Source organism: Tamandua tetradactyla, chromosome 25 (genome assembly GCF_023851605.1).
Source record: "Tamandua tetradactyla isolate mTamTet1 chromosome 25, mTamTet1.pri, whole genome shotgun sequence".
In the NCBI taxonomy this organism is placed as follows: domain Eukaryota; kingdom Metazoa; phylum Chordata; class Mammalia; order Pilosa; family Myrmecophagidae; genus Tamandua; species Tamandua tetradactyla.
The window spans coordinates 36,479,439-36,496,440 of record NC_135351.1 but is presented as its reverse complement, the minus strand read 5'-3'; the positions used below and the strand labels follow the sequence as shown (position 1 = coordinate 36,496,440).

Sequence of the window (17,002 nt, the reverse complement as noted above, 5' to 3'; positions counted from 1 at the left end):
CCCAGGGAGGGCAGACGTGATGTGTCTTTTTGAGATTGTGTCAGAATTCGAGGGGACACTAGACTGAAAAAAGCAGCCACTTTGGGTGGCATGGACCGAAGACCTTGTGTCTACGATGAGAATGTATTTGTGCTTAATTTATGAAATTTGAAGAAAATGAAAAGCAGGTTGGGGAAGAAATAGCTATTTACACATGGAGGATAATTTCGATGGGAAAAGAGGATTTAAAAAATAGGTTTTGCGATGTGTTAAGCATGAACTCTCCTCTGACTGGAGAGATTTAATACAGAATTGGATTTGTTTTCAGCTATTGAAGAAAACAAATGGATTGAGTGGGAAGTGAGTGAAGTGTGGGGATTTTATATCAGAAAGGGGCTGATGCAGGTGGGGTCCCCCGGGAGGCAGTGGCCCGCGTGTCGCTCTGGCTCACCCCCGAGGAGGGGACAGGCACAGGGTAAGGCGGGCTGGGGTCCCCTCCACTGGGCAGGCCTCTGGGGCCCTGGCTGCACACTCCCTGGTTAGCCCGCCTCGGGCGGAGGCCTGACTGAGCAAGGCAGCCTTCTCCAGCCAAGGGTGGTCTCCCGGGTGGGCTTCGGATCCCGCTGCTTCGTGGCCACGAGAGGGGCCCTGGGCTCCAGAAACATGGGAGACCCCACCGCCTTAGACCTCCCAGCTGGCCCATCCAGCCCCAGTGGTATGCACTGTCCTGAATTCCCAACAGCTGTGGCCGTTTTTCATCCTTTTACCCAGTTAGCTCTTATATTTACCTTCTTGAAAATGTTTCTACTTTAAACACTGGTAGCGGGTGAGGAGCAGGAAAACTCTGTCTCCAAAGATCCGCATCTTTAGGTCTCCAGGCCTTGGGCTTGCTTGTGTTCCCTTCCCCAGGGGCAGCTGGTTTCGGGTCACAGCTGTATCCATTTCTCTTCATGGAAATGACATATTTTTACAAAGACCCAAAGCATTAAGCCATTGTCACATCACATGGCGTGGGGTCAGGCCAAAGGAAGAAGTGCTGGAAACGTGCTAGGAGGACTGGGTTCTCTCCTACATGGCTTCTCAGGGCCTCTAGCTCCTCACCTGTAAGGCGAGGGGCCACCGTGAATGCACTCAGGGCCACCGTGACTGGCTCTGCGAAAAGAGACGCAATCACACCTCAGCTCACAGGCAATTTCAGTTTCTATACTTGAGCCAAACATTGTTACCAAGGAGATGTGGGCTTGGGCTGGGCACAGTGGGAAGGTGGGTCTTTGGGCCCCTGAGGGCCTGGGAGCAGGCTGTAACTTACCTTTTACCTGACAGCAGCAGGTGACAGCAACATCATCTTTAATAGCATTCACTGATCATGACCGGCTGCTGTAGTGCTTGTCACAAATTGACTCACTCCTTATCACACTAGGAAATAGGTACTATTGTTATCCCACTTTTCAGGTGAGGAACGAGGCAGCGGGTGCTTACCCAGCCCGCCCTGCCTCTCACAGCTGGTAACTGGCAGGGCTGGGTCTGAACCCAGCAGATGGGTTCTCCAACCCATGTTCTTAACTTCCATGCAACACTGACCATCTTATACATTTTTTTTTATTAATTAAAAAAATTAACAAACAAAACATTAAGATATTCCATTCTACATATACAATCAGTATTATACATTTTTTTTTACATATTTATTTGGATGTTACTTTATTCCAGAAGGTATTTAAGGCAACTTACACCAGAAATTGGAAGAACATAACTAGAAATTGAAAGAGGAAAAAACAAAAACCAAACCAAATCAAACTAACCAACAAAAACCCTTCAGACTGCAGTTTTCCACATTCGTCACAAGAGGGCAGTATAACACAGGAGCGCTCTTAGGCTGATGTTGACACCAACCTGGAATCACATTTGCATAACAAAACTTAAGAAGTTGCGGTGCAAGTTGCATTACCTGCACAAGCAGCTTATTTTAGACCGTATTCATGAATAATAAGTAATCATATTCTTGATAGATCTGAGATGACTCGTCTTCAAGCTGATCTCTTTTTCCAACAAATGATAAATACTCTATGAAAGTCAATGATAAAAAAGCAAGGGATAGAATTGCTTAGTTATTAAATCTAAAATTGCACTGAGATTCTCACAAATTCTGTGCTTTGAATGCAACTACTTACCCCACTGTGAGGGAAAAGCACCAGAGTTCTTTTGAATAATTTGATTACAGCTCTTGCTCGTATCCCAGTTAAGGTTGGTATATTTCTGTGTGGACGAGTCTGTGTTTTAAGTGGATGGATTTTTTTTTGTTAGGTATACCCTCATTGATCCATGCAAGTGTTCCCAGAGATGTTGCAATCGTTTAAGAAATTTCAGAGCTGACTTCTATGGATCTGCCTTTGGAGCAGTCCCTGCCCATCAATCATGCCTGAAGTTCACCCAGCGTCTTCCTGCAGTGGAGCTGAGCAGAACTTGGAGCTAACCCCCAAATCCCACAAACGGGGTAACTTAACACAACAGAAATGTATTATATCACAGTTCAGGAGGACAGAAATCCCAAGTGAAGGTGGGGGAGGGCCATGCTCCCTCCGTGGGCTCCAGGGGAGTCTCCTTCCTTGCTTCTTCCAGCGTCTGGGAGACCCAGCAGTCCAGTCTCTGCCTCTGTCGTCACTTGCCCGTCTGCCCTCTGTGTCTGCCCGTGTCTCTCCTCTTAAGGATGCCAGTCATATTAGACTAGGTCCCACCCTCCTCCAGCATGAGTTTATTTTAACTTGATTCCATCTGGAGAGACCCTATTTCCACATGAGGTCCTGTTCACAGGACTGGCGGTATGGACTTGAACGTGTCTCTTTTGGGGGACACAATTGAACTGTCCTGATAAGCCAGAACTCCAATCTGGAGAGCCCAGTTGCAGAGTCTGAGCTCTTGTGGGATAAGTGAGCCCCTCCTTTTGGAAATGAGAGGAGGGCTCCCACGCTCCAAAGCCCACACGCGACTCCTGGCTCCCGGAAGCGCCCTGTGGGCATAACTGTACTTTGGCGTATGCCTTTTCCATCATGCAGGAATTCCAGTTCATCCTTCAAGACACAGTTTAAAGCATGTCCTCTCAGAAGCTTTTCCAGACCCGCCCTCTCTCCCCCTAGAAAATCTGACTTTTTTCACGCTTGTTTTTGCGTGGACCCAGGCACTTTTTTGCTATTGGAATTATTATTGCTTCTGAGTCTCTTTCTCCAATTCTGTTGAGGTCTTTTGAGTACCTGAAGGTTGGAACTGTGTCTCATTCATCTCATTTCCTCCTACGTTCAAACCCCCACCGCAGCCGACACTTCCATGTGTGGAGGACGGTGCTAACTATGTAGGTTAGTTGAGCTCATTCCAACAATTCAAGAGAGATATCATTATCCCCACTTTATAGATGCAGGAAATAGAACGTGTAGATCTCAACTTGCCTGCGGCCAGGTGCTACCAAGTGGAAGAGCTGGGATTGGAACCCAGGGATGTCTGACAATAGAGCCCGCGGTGTGATTACCCTGTATATCTTGTATTGACTAATGTGACAGAAAACAGATTCGATGTAAATGATTTAGGGAATACTGCATCTATTAGCAACAAACTTTCTGAGCACATAAAAAAATAATGTAAGCTAACTGCTCCAATTCACACAGCTAGAAGATTCCAGAGCTGGATTTACATACACCTGGGACTGCCTGAAGCCGGTATGGTTACTGCCAACCTGCATGGACTCCAAACGCTCCTGCTTGGGGTGAAGGACCCCAGAAGGATGTGCCTCGTCTGCCACATCCGCCATCCTCCAACCCCTGAGCGCCCACCCTTCCCAGCACGGCCGCCTTCTGCCTTGGCTGGACCTCCCAGCAGTGCCCCCTCACCACCGACTTTGTTTTCGCCTCTGTCTCAGCATGAGCCTGCCCAAGGAGTGCTCCAAGTCTTTGGAAAATGACTTCAGTGAGCATAAATGTTTCTTCTTTGAGGATGAATTTGGGTTTTTGAAACAGGCAAAATAAATGCCAAATTTGGTGACTGAGTGGGTGGGTGATCGAGCTGGGTAATATCAAAATCAGTCACAAGTGAGGTGCAAACTTCAAGTCATTCGAGTGATTTCCTTGTGAGGGCTGTAACCGAGTTTGATGGCCTGTCCTGAAGATGAGTTCCAAAAATATTTTGAGCAGTGGCTGTATTGAATGAGTTCCCCGGGATGACTTTTGGGAAGACAATTCTCATTTTAAAGTACACAATTTTCTGGTAGGAGTGTCAGTAAATCAGTCACAGGACTTTCAGATCATCGATATATTTTGTGATTGATGTTGCCAGATAGGTGTTTTCACATCCCAGTTTTAAAATGATAGATTTTAACAGACGATAGAGTAAGATTTGGCATGAAGACGAAAGCATGCTGGACTTTTGAGGTCAAAGCAGGCTGGTTTTGACTGAATCATTGCATCATAAATACAACTGTTTTCCTGTATTCCTTCAAGTGTACACAGGACTTTTATACCCATCTGTTATTTTCTACTCAAGCTGGCCATTATGACCAAATTTAGTCCTTAGAAGACCAGCTGGGAGGTAAAGCATCCCAGACATTAATTTCCCTTGGTTTATGGTATATGCCTGCTGGCAGGAATCCCAAATCTCATAAATTGACATAAGGAATATCCATTTGAAGTGAATGGAAACATTATTTTGTTAAATTCCACCGGTCATTTTTTTTTTTGAACAATTTAACCTACTATATGTTGTGCCAAGCATTAGTTTCATAGTTTTTAGTGCAAGCCTTATTTTGTAAGTATTCCAACTTAGCCCCTTCAACCTAATTTTAGGTCCAGAATTTTAGGAAAAGCATATTAAAGTTGTTCATCTCCTTCTCCTCTTTCTAGAAGTCACAGGAAGACATTTTGGTGACTAGAGCTATAGACATAGGCTAGCTTAAGAGCTAGTCCCTGCAAAACCTTTAATTTATGTTTAATATGTTAAATATTAGCCAAGTCTTTTGGCCTCAATTCCCCCACCCCCACCTTTTTTTGAAAATGAAGACTCTGAGAAAAACCTATAGCTATATCTTTAGATGCTGCAAAACGTGTGTGTTTTAAGGCCACATCTCTCTCCTTTTCTCCCTTTTGTTGATGCCCAAATAACTAAGCTGCTCAACTCTCATCAGCTAAGTGCCGAGGTCAAGATGGCATTTCCATTCTTTGACTTATATTATCTGAAGGCCTGAAATAAATTCTCTTGCCCAATTACTTCCTGGAATATCAATGAGATGACAAACCGTGAAACAGTTCTATTTCATCGTTATGGCTTTAAGAGCATATTTATTCTGGTTTGCTCTTTTTTGGTGTAAAATGAGGGGGAACCACGAGTTTCTGTATATTTGCTGTTATTAATTCATCGAGAGATAAATTCCACTACCATAATCATACAATGTGTGCACAGAGTCACGTTGTTCCAACTACTTGGGACAATGCCCCGCCCTCAAGTCCCTACTAGGGCCAGTTTCATACTTCTTCCTGAAATGCCCCAAGGCACTTTCAAAGTCACTCCAAACTCCAATTCTTGCTTAGCTTGGTTTATGATGATCACAAATTTAGCTAAGGAGTCAACTGCCCACTGCCCTCCGCACTGCCCTCCCCTCTGCCCCGCACCCCCCGCGCTGCCCTGCCCTCCGCCCGCGCCCCGCCTGTTGGCGCCGCTCGCCGCCTCGGCCTGGGCGCTTCAAGAGGAATCGGGCAGCCACCTTCTCTCCTCCTGAAGAACAGCCCCTGGGCGAGCCGCCTGACTCTCTACGATGTCGCTCACGCCTCCAGAGTGGCCGCTGCCCCGAGCCACGTGGAGACCAGCGCAACGCGAAAGGCTACCTCGGATCGGAGCAGCTGCCAGACTGCCGGGAAGGCGGTGACGCGGTGGGTGTCCCCGCGGGAGCAGAGACCAGACCAGTTTCCGGGACCGGGTCCTGGAAACCAGACCTGACGCGGGGTGACCTGTCCAGCTGATCAGGGCCGCCGTGACGGCCGCCTGTGCCCAGCATTGCCCTGCAGCTATGGTCTGCGCCGCTGCAGACCCGGTTAACTCCACCACCCCAGTGACAGCAGAGGACCACAAGAAACATGGAATCTGTGGCCACAGTAAAGCCTTCGGTGTGACTGCCCTGGACCTGGTCAGAGCCAACACTTTGGTTGCAGAACAGGAGGGTTTGGCCCTGGCCCTGGCGGCGGCGCCAGGAAGCCAGCATCCCTCTTAGGGCCCAGTGCGCTCCCACACTGGCCTTTCCCCAGGACCAGCTGGCCACCCTCACTGGGTGAATCCAGGAGGTGGCACAGAGCTGGCCAAGGTTACAGCTGGAGCCGCTCTGCCACCCTGTCCACGGCATACGCTGGAGCCCCGTTCGTCTTTTCCATGGTGGGCGCAGTGAATGCAAAGGAAGGCATTGTTGGATGTTCCTTCATGAAATCGCAAGAAACAGGCTGTCCCTATTTCTCCACCCCATTACTGCTAGGGGAAAAGGGCATGGAGAAGAACCGGGGTGTCAGCAAAATCACCCCTTTTGAGGAGAAGATGACAGCTGCGGTCATTCCTGAACCAACGCCTCAATCGAGAAAGAAGAGTTTGTAAGAAACATGAAATGAGAGTACCATTACAGAATAGCAACTGAACCTCATTTATTACGTTTCTGTTTGTCACTGGAAAGCCATTTGACATACCCTTGCTATTTTTTAATTTGCTTTGATGATGTTTATTGAACTAACATTATCCTTCTCAATTGTGGGCTTGTCTGTTGGTGCAAATACAAGCAGACTTTGATTTTCTTTTTCCAGGGCCCTCTGTAAATGTGCTTTGTTCCCATTAGACCTGGTTTCGGAGGGTCACCTGTTTTCATTTCAAATCAGAACCAGTTGTTATTTCTGTAAGACTCAAGCGTAATGTTTTCATCAATAGCTTGAAAAAACTCTACTTAAAATGTTTAATTCTGAAACAGGATAAGAGAATCACATTCCTTCCTGCACCGTGGCATCCTGCAGATGTGTAAACTGAAAGAAGGGTCAACTCCAGCCTCTGGGCCCTCACTCCCTGCAGCGTCCTTTCACCCTCCCAGTGATAATTTCTTAGTGGCTGGTGCTGGTTTCTGTCCTTAATTCTGGGCTGCATTTCCTGGCTAAGTCCATAGTGCTGTGCAGCTGTGCTGCCCTGGCACCTCAGGCCCCCTTCTGGATGTCACGCTCTTCTGACCAAGCTCTGATACCCAGTGACAGTGACAACCCCTAATAGGAGTTTGGGGAAAGCAGGGGGCAGGGTTGTGGGATGACCCAGAATTCCGGTTCCTGCAGCGAGTCTGAGAACATAGCGCCGTCCAACCTTGGAAAAAGGTGGTTTCCCATTTTTATCAGTGGCCTAAGAAAGGACTTTATTCTGTTCATTTTTATCCTAGCTGGGGGGATTGAGGTGTGGGGAAGCTGAAGTAGAAACAGAGCTCCATCCCTGGGAAGGAATTTTCTGGCAACTTTCCATTGTAGGGTGAAAGGGCAGGTGGGGGTAAAGTATGTCCATGATTGGAAACTCATTACCCCACAACACCTTTTTTTTAAAAAACTAAACTGTATTCATTAAAACTGAAATGGATTTTATCAAAATGTATTGGATACATGTTCACTGTACACAGTCTAAAAAGTAGCCTCCAAAAAATAAAGCAAGGAAAAATATCACTGAGTAAAAAAAAGCTTAGCTAAAACAATTTTCTTATTTAAGATCTATGCTGTTGGTACAGGACCCAGTCAATCTGCTTGCTGGTGCTGTTCCCACCCAAAACACTTGGCTAACATATTTTGAAGATCAAGAGTCGTCTTAGCTTTGACTGCAGAGAAGTTTTCAGACATCTCCTGATCTTTGTAGAGATTTGTGGTTTACTTCTTGAAAATACTTTATAGTAAGACACATGTACTTCTTTTCTCTTTGGCCTTGAGGAAGATAAGGGTGCTGAATCTAAATAAAAACTAAGTTGTTTTCTGAAAACTTTAAAGGGAAATTCATTTGTGTGACCATGACAATCCAACTGTAAGGGAACAGGCTCAATAAGTTCTCGGCATGAGATGCAGGTTCCTAAACAAATGCCCACCAATACCACACACCAAATGACTTGGGTTACTAAAATAGACAGCACATCTGCTCGTAAGCTGCTGCATCCCAGCTGAGGGATGCGGGGACTAGCATCTTCATTTGGGGCAGGTGGTCCCCATGGAGCCACTACAGAAGCCCAACCGGGAGGTGAAGGAGGCAGAACGTCCTGTTTTACAAGGAAGAGCTCAGATAATTCGATTTATCTAATTTGGAAGAAAAGGTTTATGGGGAACCTGGGTCTTCTCTCCACGTGGAAGAGGGACCCGTCTTGTGCATTGCTGCTGATGACAGCCCAGGCTCGTGGGTGGGTGGGAGGGAAACTGATGGAGGCTCTGCAGCAGATGTGGGCCAGCCCTGAGGTTGCCTGCAGCATAGAGCTGTGAGCTCCCAGCCACCCAGGCCTCGAAGGTCCCTTTCAGCGCGGGCGCTCTAGCCAAGAGCTTGATCAGGGAGTGTGGCGGGGAAGGAACTTGCCTGCGGCCAGATGGCCTTATGACCTGGTTTGGACATTTTTGTGCTTCATTGAGAATAGTCACTTGAAACTGGTTAACAAAAGTCTATTTACTGTAATAATAGTAAAATAACAATGACACAGCCATTTATCATTTAATATCATGAATGTATTTATATTCAATATAATGAAAGAAAGATAAATGTAGAAAGAATACTTTTACGTGGAAAAAAAGAACAAAAGAGGAAATAGTACCCTTTGGCTGCGTGGAGTATATCATTTTCAGTGAGTTATTGCTGAAGTTTTCATTAAATTCAGTCTGCAGCCTGTAGCATTGCCACATTTGAAAAGTGACTTTAAGAAAGTGACATTACCCTCTTCTTTGGTCAGCCTTTCTTTCAAGAGTCTTTTATGGAGTTATTTTGCTTTTTACTTTTTAAGGAGCCTGTAAGTAACAGAGAATTGAAGTTACCTGTCTTCCTTTAGGATAGATTCAATTTATAAGGACGTATGGGGACAAAATAAAGAGTAGGTGGCAATTTCTCCTTAGTTTTGTTTTATTAAAAAGCATTCAAGTATGTGACATCCAAAATCGTGTCTTTCAGCCACCTATATTACACAGCTGAACTTTCTGCAATAGCATGAGCTTTGTAAACTTTTGATAAAGATAGTATTATATGGGGCCTTTGAAATTACAGGGGCCTTCCCACGTCCATTAATTCATTTAATGCTCAAAATAACATTGCATATTGTTATGATGATATAGCTATGATCCCCATTTTATAGATGGGGATTCTGAGGCTCGGAGGGCTGGGGCAATGAGGGGTGCCACCAAATGCTCTCGTAGCAAGGTTGGGTCTCCACTGTTGACTGTAAATCCCACAGGCTCTAGGCTGAGTTGTGAGGGATGACTGAGCGTGCCAGAGTTGCAGATGTAAAAGAATTTAAAAATATGGTTTATAAAATGTCCTCAGCTTCTGATTATCCATCTACCTCGATATCAAATGTGACCATACAGTAATCGAGCACAATAACCCAATATGATTTTGAGGAAACCAGTCTCACAGCCATCTACAGGACGGATAGAACGTGGAATGACCTGTTGTTTGCTCCGTATTGAAACTTATTTTCCCTCAAAAGCATCATTTATCTGTTGAGATGCATTTCTAGGGGAAGGAAACAGGAGACTATATCCAGTGTTTTCTGCTTCTCAGTTCTCCTTCTGCCCCCCTGAGCCCTGACTTTCCCTCCCCTCCGCCAACTCATAGCTACTGATCTGGGGAGCCGGGGACTCAGATGGGATACCTTCTGAGCTGGCCTGGAGTTGCATCTCAGTGAGTCTTTATGTGGGCATCTAAAGGTTTTTTTTTTTTAAATAATGGTAATAACATCATGTGACCAAAATTAGGAGACAAAAAAAAATTAGAGGAACTCCTTGGCAGTATGGTGACTTAGGAATTTACCATGGTTTATTTCATTCCTTTTTTGCTTTTGTGCATCATGGGACAACTCTGCCTTCCTATGCAGACTTCATGGAAAGCATCTGCTCATTCTAAGACTGAAGCCCATTTCCTGGGGATTTGGAGGAGAGAGAGCACCAGGGGTTCAGCTTCTGCCCCAAGGGGGGCATCAGCTTTCAAACTAGAGCTGCCCCTCACCCTCACCCCCCAACTTTAGGAGAATGCTCCTTCCAGCTCCTAGGAGAAGAAAATTCTCTTCCTATCACGTGGCTGCACTTGCACTCCACAGGCAGTTTGGTGTTTGCTCTTTCAGTAACATTACAGCCCAACCAGCTCCCCTCCCCCACGTTTCATGATTGCACAGCGTTCCACTGAAAATGCGTCCTCTTAGGCCCCTATTCATTCTCCCGATTATCGGACATTTAGATTTCTAAAAAATTGTTTTTTAATCTTTTGTGACTGATTGATAATATTTTGTTTTCATTTGTTTATTTAAAATATTTAATTTTAAGTTAAAAAAATTTAAAGTAGGCTCAGATCACACGTACTTGTAAAAAATGAAAACACATCAAAAGACTTACAAGAAACCAGGTGCCCATGGATCCCTCTGAGTGATTCCAAGCTGGTACCCGTGGGTCCCTCTGAGTGATTCTAGGAGGGTGCACGGGGTCCCTCTGAGTGATTCCAGGTGGGTGCACGGGGTCCCTCTGAGTGATTCTGGGCAGGTGCACGGGGTCTCTCTGAGTGATTCCGGGCAAGTGCACGGGTCTCTCTGAGTGATTCTGGGTGGGTGCACGGGGTCCCTCTGAGTGATTCTGGGTGGGTGCACGGGGTCCCTCTGGGTAATTCTGGGCGGGTGCACGGGGTCCCTCTGAGTGATTCTGGGTGGGTGCACGGGGTCCCTCTGGGTAATTCTGGGCGGGTGCACGGGGTCCCTCTGAGTGATTCTGGGTGGGTGCACGGGGTCCCTCTGAGTGATTCTGGGCGGGTGCACGGGGTCCCTCTGAGTGATTCCGGGCAAGTGCACGGGGTCCCTCTGAGTGATTCTGGGCGGGTGCACGGGGTCCCTCTGAGTGATTCCGGGCAAGTGCACGGGTCTCTCTGAGTGATTCTGGGTGGGTGCACGGGGTCCCTCTGAGTGATTCTGGGTGGGTGCACGGGGTCCCTCTGGGTAATTCTGGGCGGGTGCACGGGGTCCCTCTGAGTGATTCTGGGTGGGTGCACGGGGTCCCTCTGGGTAATTCTGGGCGGGTGCACGGGGTCCCTCTGAGTGATTCTGGGCAGGTGCACGGGGTCTCTCTGAGTGATTCCGGGCAAGTGCACGGGTCTCTCTGAGTGATTCTGGGTGGGTGCACGGGGTCCCTCTGAGTGATTCTGGGTGGGTGCACGGGTCGTTTGAGGTGTTCTGGCACTTGGCATGGGGGTACCTGTGCCTCCCTCGTTTTGACCTCTGCAGGGTACTTCGTTGCAGGCTACATAGAGGTCCACTGCATGCAGGGTGTGGTCCGGGAAGTGCCTGCCTCAGCACCTCCTCCCTAGAGGAAAGGTGCCGTTTCCTTCCTGCCCACACGCTGTCTGCTTGCTGAACTGCGAGCCAGTCGGTGCCGCTGCCCAGGGTGGGAGTTGAGCAAAGGCTAGGCCCTTGCAGCCTCCTGTAATTTATGCAGCCAGTTACCTATCATGGGAATGAGGGTTCTTTCCTGTGCAAACCACAACCACGCACCAATGAACAGCTGCCTACAGGTGCGCTGGTAATAAATTGCTGGAACTGTACATCCTAATTCAAAAGGCGTCTTAGTTTCCTGGGGCCGCCCTAACTAATTAGTACAAACGAGGGGGCTTCAAGGAGCAGAAATGTCTTCTCGCCCAGCCTGGAGGCCAGCAGTCAGAAACCAAGGTGGGCAGGGCCACCCTGGGCAGCCTCCTTCCTTGCCTCATCCTGCCTTCCCGTGTCCGCCGGCCATCCCTGGCACTTCTGGTTCAAAGCTGCAGCTGCAGTTTCTGCTTCTGCCGTCACATGGCCTCCTCCTCTCTGTCTACACCTAGGCTTCCTTCTCATGAGGACACGGGAGTGTTGGCTGGGGGTCCGCCCTGCTCCAGTGTGACTTTGTCTTAACCGGGTCCATCTGCAACAAGCCTGTTTTCAAGTAAGGTGTCACTCGCAGGTACTGGGGGCTAGGACTTCAACATAGCTTTTTGGGGGGGCACATTCAACCCCTAACAAAGTGCAGCATCCACACTCACGCCGTTGAGGCAGGGACTGGCTGTGACCGGGGACCTGCCAGCTTTGTGGTGCCTCATGGGGGAGCACCTCCGGCCTCTGGAGCCTTCTAGCCTGGTTTCTTTGACCCTGACAGTGACTTAGCCCTTCCATCCTCAGTTTTCTCATCTGGAGAATGGAGAAATATAATAGTGCTCTGTTGATGAGTTCCTATGTACAGAGCCTGTAAAACGGTGCCTTGGTAAATTCTTAATAAATGCCAGCTGCTGCTGTCATCGCCATCATGGTCACACGTTGCAGGACTTCTGGGCAGGCTGGCCGAGAACCTCAGTGAGGCCTGGGAAACAGTTCAATTCCTGGCTGTCTTGATTCAGGTGGCATCTCAGGCCAGTGGATCTCAGTTAGCATCAACATTTGGGGTGGGTTCACACCCTGCTCCTCATAAAACTTGCCACGGATCAGCTGGCAAAATTTAGTATTCCCTTGGGCTAATGCTGTGTCCTCCTGCTAGGGCCAAGGTGTCACCACCTCTTATCAGGACCCCAACACCTTGGACAGCTCCAGTTCCAGGTGCCTTTACATGTGTGCATGCATGCTTGTGCTTGTACACATGCATATGTGTGTGCACATGCATTTGAGCCTGCATGTGTGCACTTGTGTGCATTCTGTGTGAGCACCCAGGTGCATATGTGTGCATGTGTGTCGGTGTGTGTGCGCACCTGCATGTGAACATGTGTATGTCTGTGCATGCACGTGTGTGTGTCTGCGTACATGTGCATGTGTGTGTATTTGTGTGTGTGTGTGTGTGTATCTGGGAGGACAGAGGTCAGTTATGATTGCCATCATCTGCCCCTTTCTCTGGTCGTCCCACATTGAAGGTTCAGTAGCTGGGACCTTGTCCGGGGCTGCCACTGGCCAGCAGGGGATGGGAAAGGAGGCGCCCCACTGACCGCCAGACTTACTGGCTCTCGTCCCCTCTCCGTCTTCCAGAGGTCTTTTGGTAGCTGTGTTAGCTGCTAAATTTATTGAGTGCTGAATGTCAATGAGATAGGTTGCTGGTCTTTTGAAGTTTGAGAAAGCAGTTTTTGTTTTCCTTGCAGGTGATGACAACGTTCAATGCTATAAAGGGAACAAAGAAATCATTTGCAAATGACTGCCTCTGTACGTCATCACAGAAATAGAATTGTGGAGTGGAAAGGAGGGAGGTGTCGAACCATGACCTTGGCAGTGCCATCGGTTCTCAGGACGACTTTGGCCTAAGGGGGCCATAAGGGGGCCACTTCGATGGCTTTAAATCGCTCTCCCTTCTGAGCTCACTTCTGGGTGGAAGATGGATTGTGCCCTTCTGTCGAGCTCTCTCTCCTTACTCCTGTCTCTTTCTACAGAGAAATGTGAATGCAGGGGCTTGCCTCCTTTGTTTCCATGTGTCTGAGGCACATCCTTACATTTCCCGGACAATTAATTACACAGACACTTCGGGGTGGCACAGAGTTCACATGGGCTCAGCAATCAGGGGCTCTGCCCTTTGGATTTCCTGAGCAGGGCCATTTCTGAGGATGGCTTCTGGCTTCACCTGTCTTTCTGTGGGTGTATTTATTTCCATTCAGATACAAATGTAAGATGCGATTTTAGAAACGTAGCATTTTCATAGCAAGCCAGAGGCAAGAGGCTTTGTGGTGTTGGTTTGCTGAAAGGCATCAGAATAACTTTGGGCAGGATAAAATTTTGCATGACAACATTTAAAAGAGTAGTGCTAATTTTACTGGAACTTTTATTTTAAAATAGCAAAGCAAGAAACCCCCAATGAGTGAGGTCATTAGTCCCTCCAGCTCTGTGTCCACTTGCTATTGATAACAAAGAGGTCTTTTTATAATAATAATAATAATAATAATAATGCTTCACATTCCTAAGCTCTCTATTGCTTACCAAGATCCTGATTGCTCCAATCTCATTTGTCATCCTAACCACACTATGGAGTAGTAGGTTGAACCCAAAAGTTGAAATGTCACCTTTTCCTGACCAGGAGCCTCTGCTGCACCTGGGGAACAGCCTCCCCCTATCCTGAGGGGGTTCCCGGACATGGGACTGTCCGTTTTAAATCAGCAACAGTCCTGGGCAGGCCAGGATGACCACTCGCCACTCCCCTCCGCCCGAGGGGGGCTCCACGCTGTGACCCCCCACAGGCCCTGAACTTCATCCCCACGCCCCTGGGCATGCCTGCCTGCCTGCCTGCCCTCCCTTGCTCGGGTTTCCTGCTTTTATAGGCGAGCTGTCAACCGCTGAGGCCTCATGTTGGGGGAAAAGAGACCCGATGAGAAATCAGAGGCCGAGACCCAGCTCCATCTCTTACCTCCTATGCCGCCTGGACGCGCAACTCATGACTGCCGGGTTCCTGCTCCTCGGCTCTCAACTGGGGCTAGTAATTCCTACCCCAGCTACTGAACAATGAAATAATGTGAAAAATGGAAAAAAATTTTAAATAAGCATAAGGAAATATGGACTTTCTGCGTGATTACACTGAGGGCACCTGCCTAACCTTTCCAGCTTTGACTCTGCCTCCGTGGACTGGCCTTGGCATCTCCTAGGCTGGCCTCCTTTGCCAGATGTTCTGGGCACTTGTCCTGCCCCAGTGGTCTGTGTTCTGTCATTCCCTGGGGCTACGGGTTAATTGTGTCCCCCAGAAAGACATGGTGAATTTCTAACCCCAGTCTTATGAATTGTGGCTTTGTTTGGAAATAGGGTCTTTACAGATGTAATTAGTGACATTAAGAGGTGGTTTCCGGTAGGCCCTTAATCCAATATGAGCAGTGTCTTCACGATAGAAGAGAAAGGGAAATAGACACACAGACACGGAGGAAGGATGGCTGTGTAAGGATCGAGGCAGAGGTTGGAGTGCTGCTGCCACAAGCCAAGGACTGCTGGGGCCTCCAGAAGCCAGAAGAGTCCAGGAAGGATTCCTAGAGCCACCGGAGATAGCATGGCCCTGTGGACAGCTTCATCTCGGACTTCCAGATTCCAGAACCACCAGAGAATAAATTTCTGTTAGTTTTAGCCCCACAGTTTGTAGGGCTTGCTTACGCAGCAACAGGAGTGAAGATATCTCTCTAATTGGATACTCCTGGTAGGATTGTCTTCTTCTTCTATAGCTGCTGAACATTTCCAGGTGGTGCTCACTTCCTCAGCTCACAGAGGATCACCAACACTCATGCAATGATTGCTTTATCCATTCCACAAGCAGTTGAATGCATTTTTGTAAAAATCCTTTCCAACACATTCACGAAGTCATACATATTTTTAACTAAGTTCTCTCACGTATCTATTTTCCATCAGTGGGAACTTTGCTTTCATTCTCACTACTCTGGAAACTTCTGTACCTTCTAAAATGTGTGGAAAATGTGGAAACATCAGCTTGAAGGAATAAAGCTCGTGAAACCACTTACCGCCAATCCCATCTGGTTCCCAGGTGTTAAATCGTTGGCCCATGGGTTGATTTTTCATTCATTCTTCCATTCAACAAGCCTGTGAGGAGCATTGCTATTTTAGGTGCTCGATTTCCAACAGCAAATAGCACATGGATTATATGCACAAGTTGCTTAGGGTTCAGGAGTGAATTCTGAGGAGTACTGTGATAGAAGGGACTATGGTTGTCTTGAGGGACAGTCAAACCAGGCAGAAGGTACCATTATCTGAATTGGAAAGGCCCAGAAAGTGTGAGTTGGGAGTAAGCATTCCCAGGGAAGGGCCCTCCCTGTGAAAGACTCAGTGGGAAATAGCAACGTGTGCGTCACAGATGTTTGGAACAACTCATCCAGAGACACGGGGTTGGTGGGGGGTTGGGGTTGGGTAATGGGTGGAGAGGATGCTGAAGAGATAGGCAAGGTTCAGATTACAAGGACCTTAGTGTTCTAAACCAAGAAGCTGAATCTTACCCTGTGGGGGTTTGAAGCTGTATGGACTCCAGAAAAGCATGTTCTGAAATCTAATCCATTCCTGTGGGTGTGAACCCATGATGAGTAGGATCTTGTCATGAGGCTATTTCCATTAAAGTGTGACCCACTTCATTCAGGAGGGATATTAATTCTCTTATTGGGGTCCTTTATAAATGTAAGGAAGAGAGAGAGCCACGGGAACAAGAAGCTGAAATCAATGAAATTTGGGAAAGAAGGGAGAGACCAGCAGATGCTGCCATGTGCTTGTCATATGGCAGAGGAGCCAAGGCTTGCTGGCAGCCAGTCTTCAGGAAGAAAGCATCAGCTTAATGATGTCTTGAGTTGCACATATTCCCAGACTCTAACTGTAAGTCAATAAATTCCCATTGTTTAAGCTGACCATTTCATGGCATTGCTTTAAGCAGCCTTGGAAACTAAAACATACCCTATGGGGGGGTGATAGTAGTGGTGTAAGGGTAGTTCAGTGGTGGAATTCCTGCCATGCCCTGGGTTTGATTCCTAGCCTGTGCACTTCCCCCAAAAATAAACAAGCAAGCAAGCAAACAAAAAAAAAACAACCAAACAAAAATTCAACAAATGGTGCTGTAATAATGGGATACTCATGTGGAAAAAAGAATGAAATGTGACCCCAGCATACAGCATACAAAAAATAAGTAAATAAAAAATAAATAAAACATACCCTGAAAAGCCACATGGGGAACCATGAAATGATGGCAAAAAAGGATAATAAGGCTAGCATTTTAGAGAGACTATTGGGTTGGCAGAAAAGATCAAGACATTTCAGATGGGGAATTATGAACCCTGAACAAAAGGTGTATGTGAGAAG

General features: G+C 47.4%; 1 pseudogene; it reads left to right on the top strand.

The window, feature by feature from the left end:
* Positions 1 to 3,887: 3,887 nt before the first annotated feature.
* On the top strand, positions 3,888 to 6,608 carry LOC143668989 (malate dehydrogenase, mitochondrial pseudogene; annotated as a pseudogene).
* The last annotated feature ends 10,394 nt before the right edge of the window (positions 6,609 to 17,002 follow it).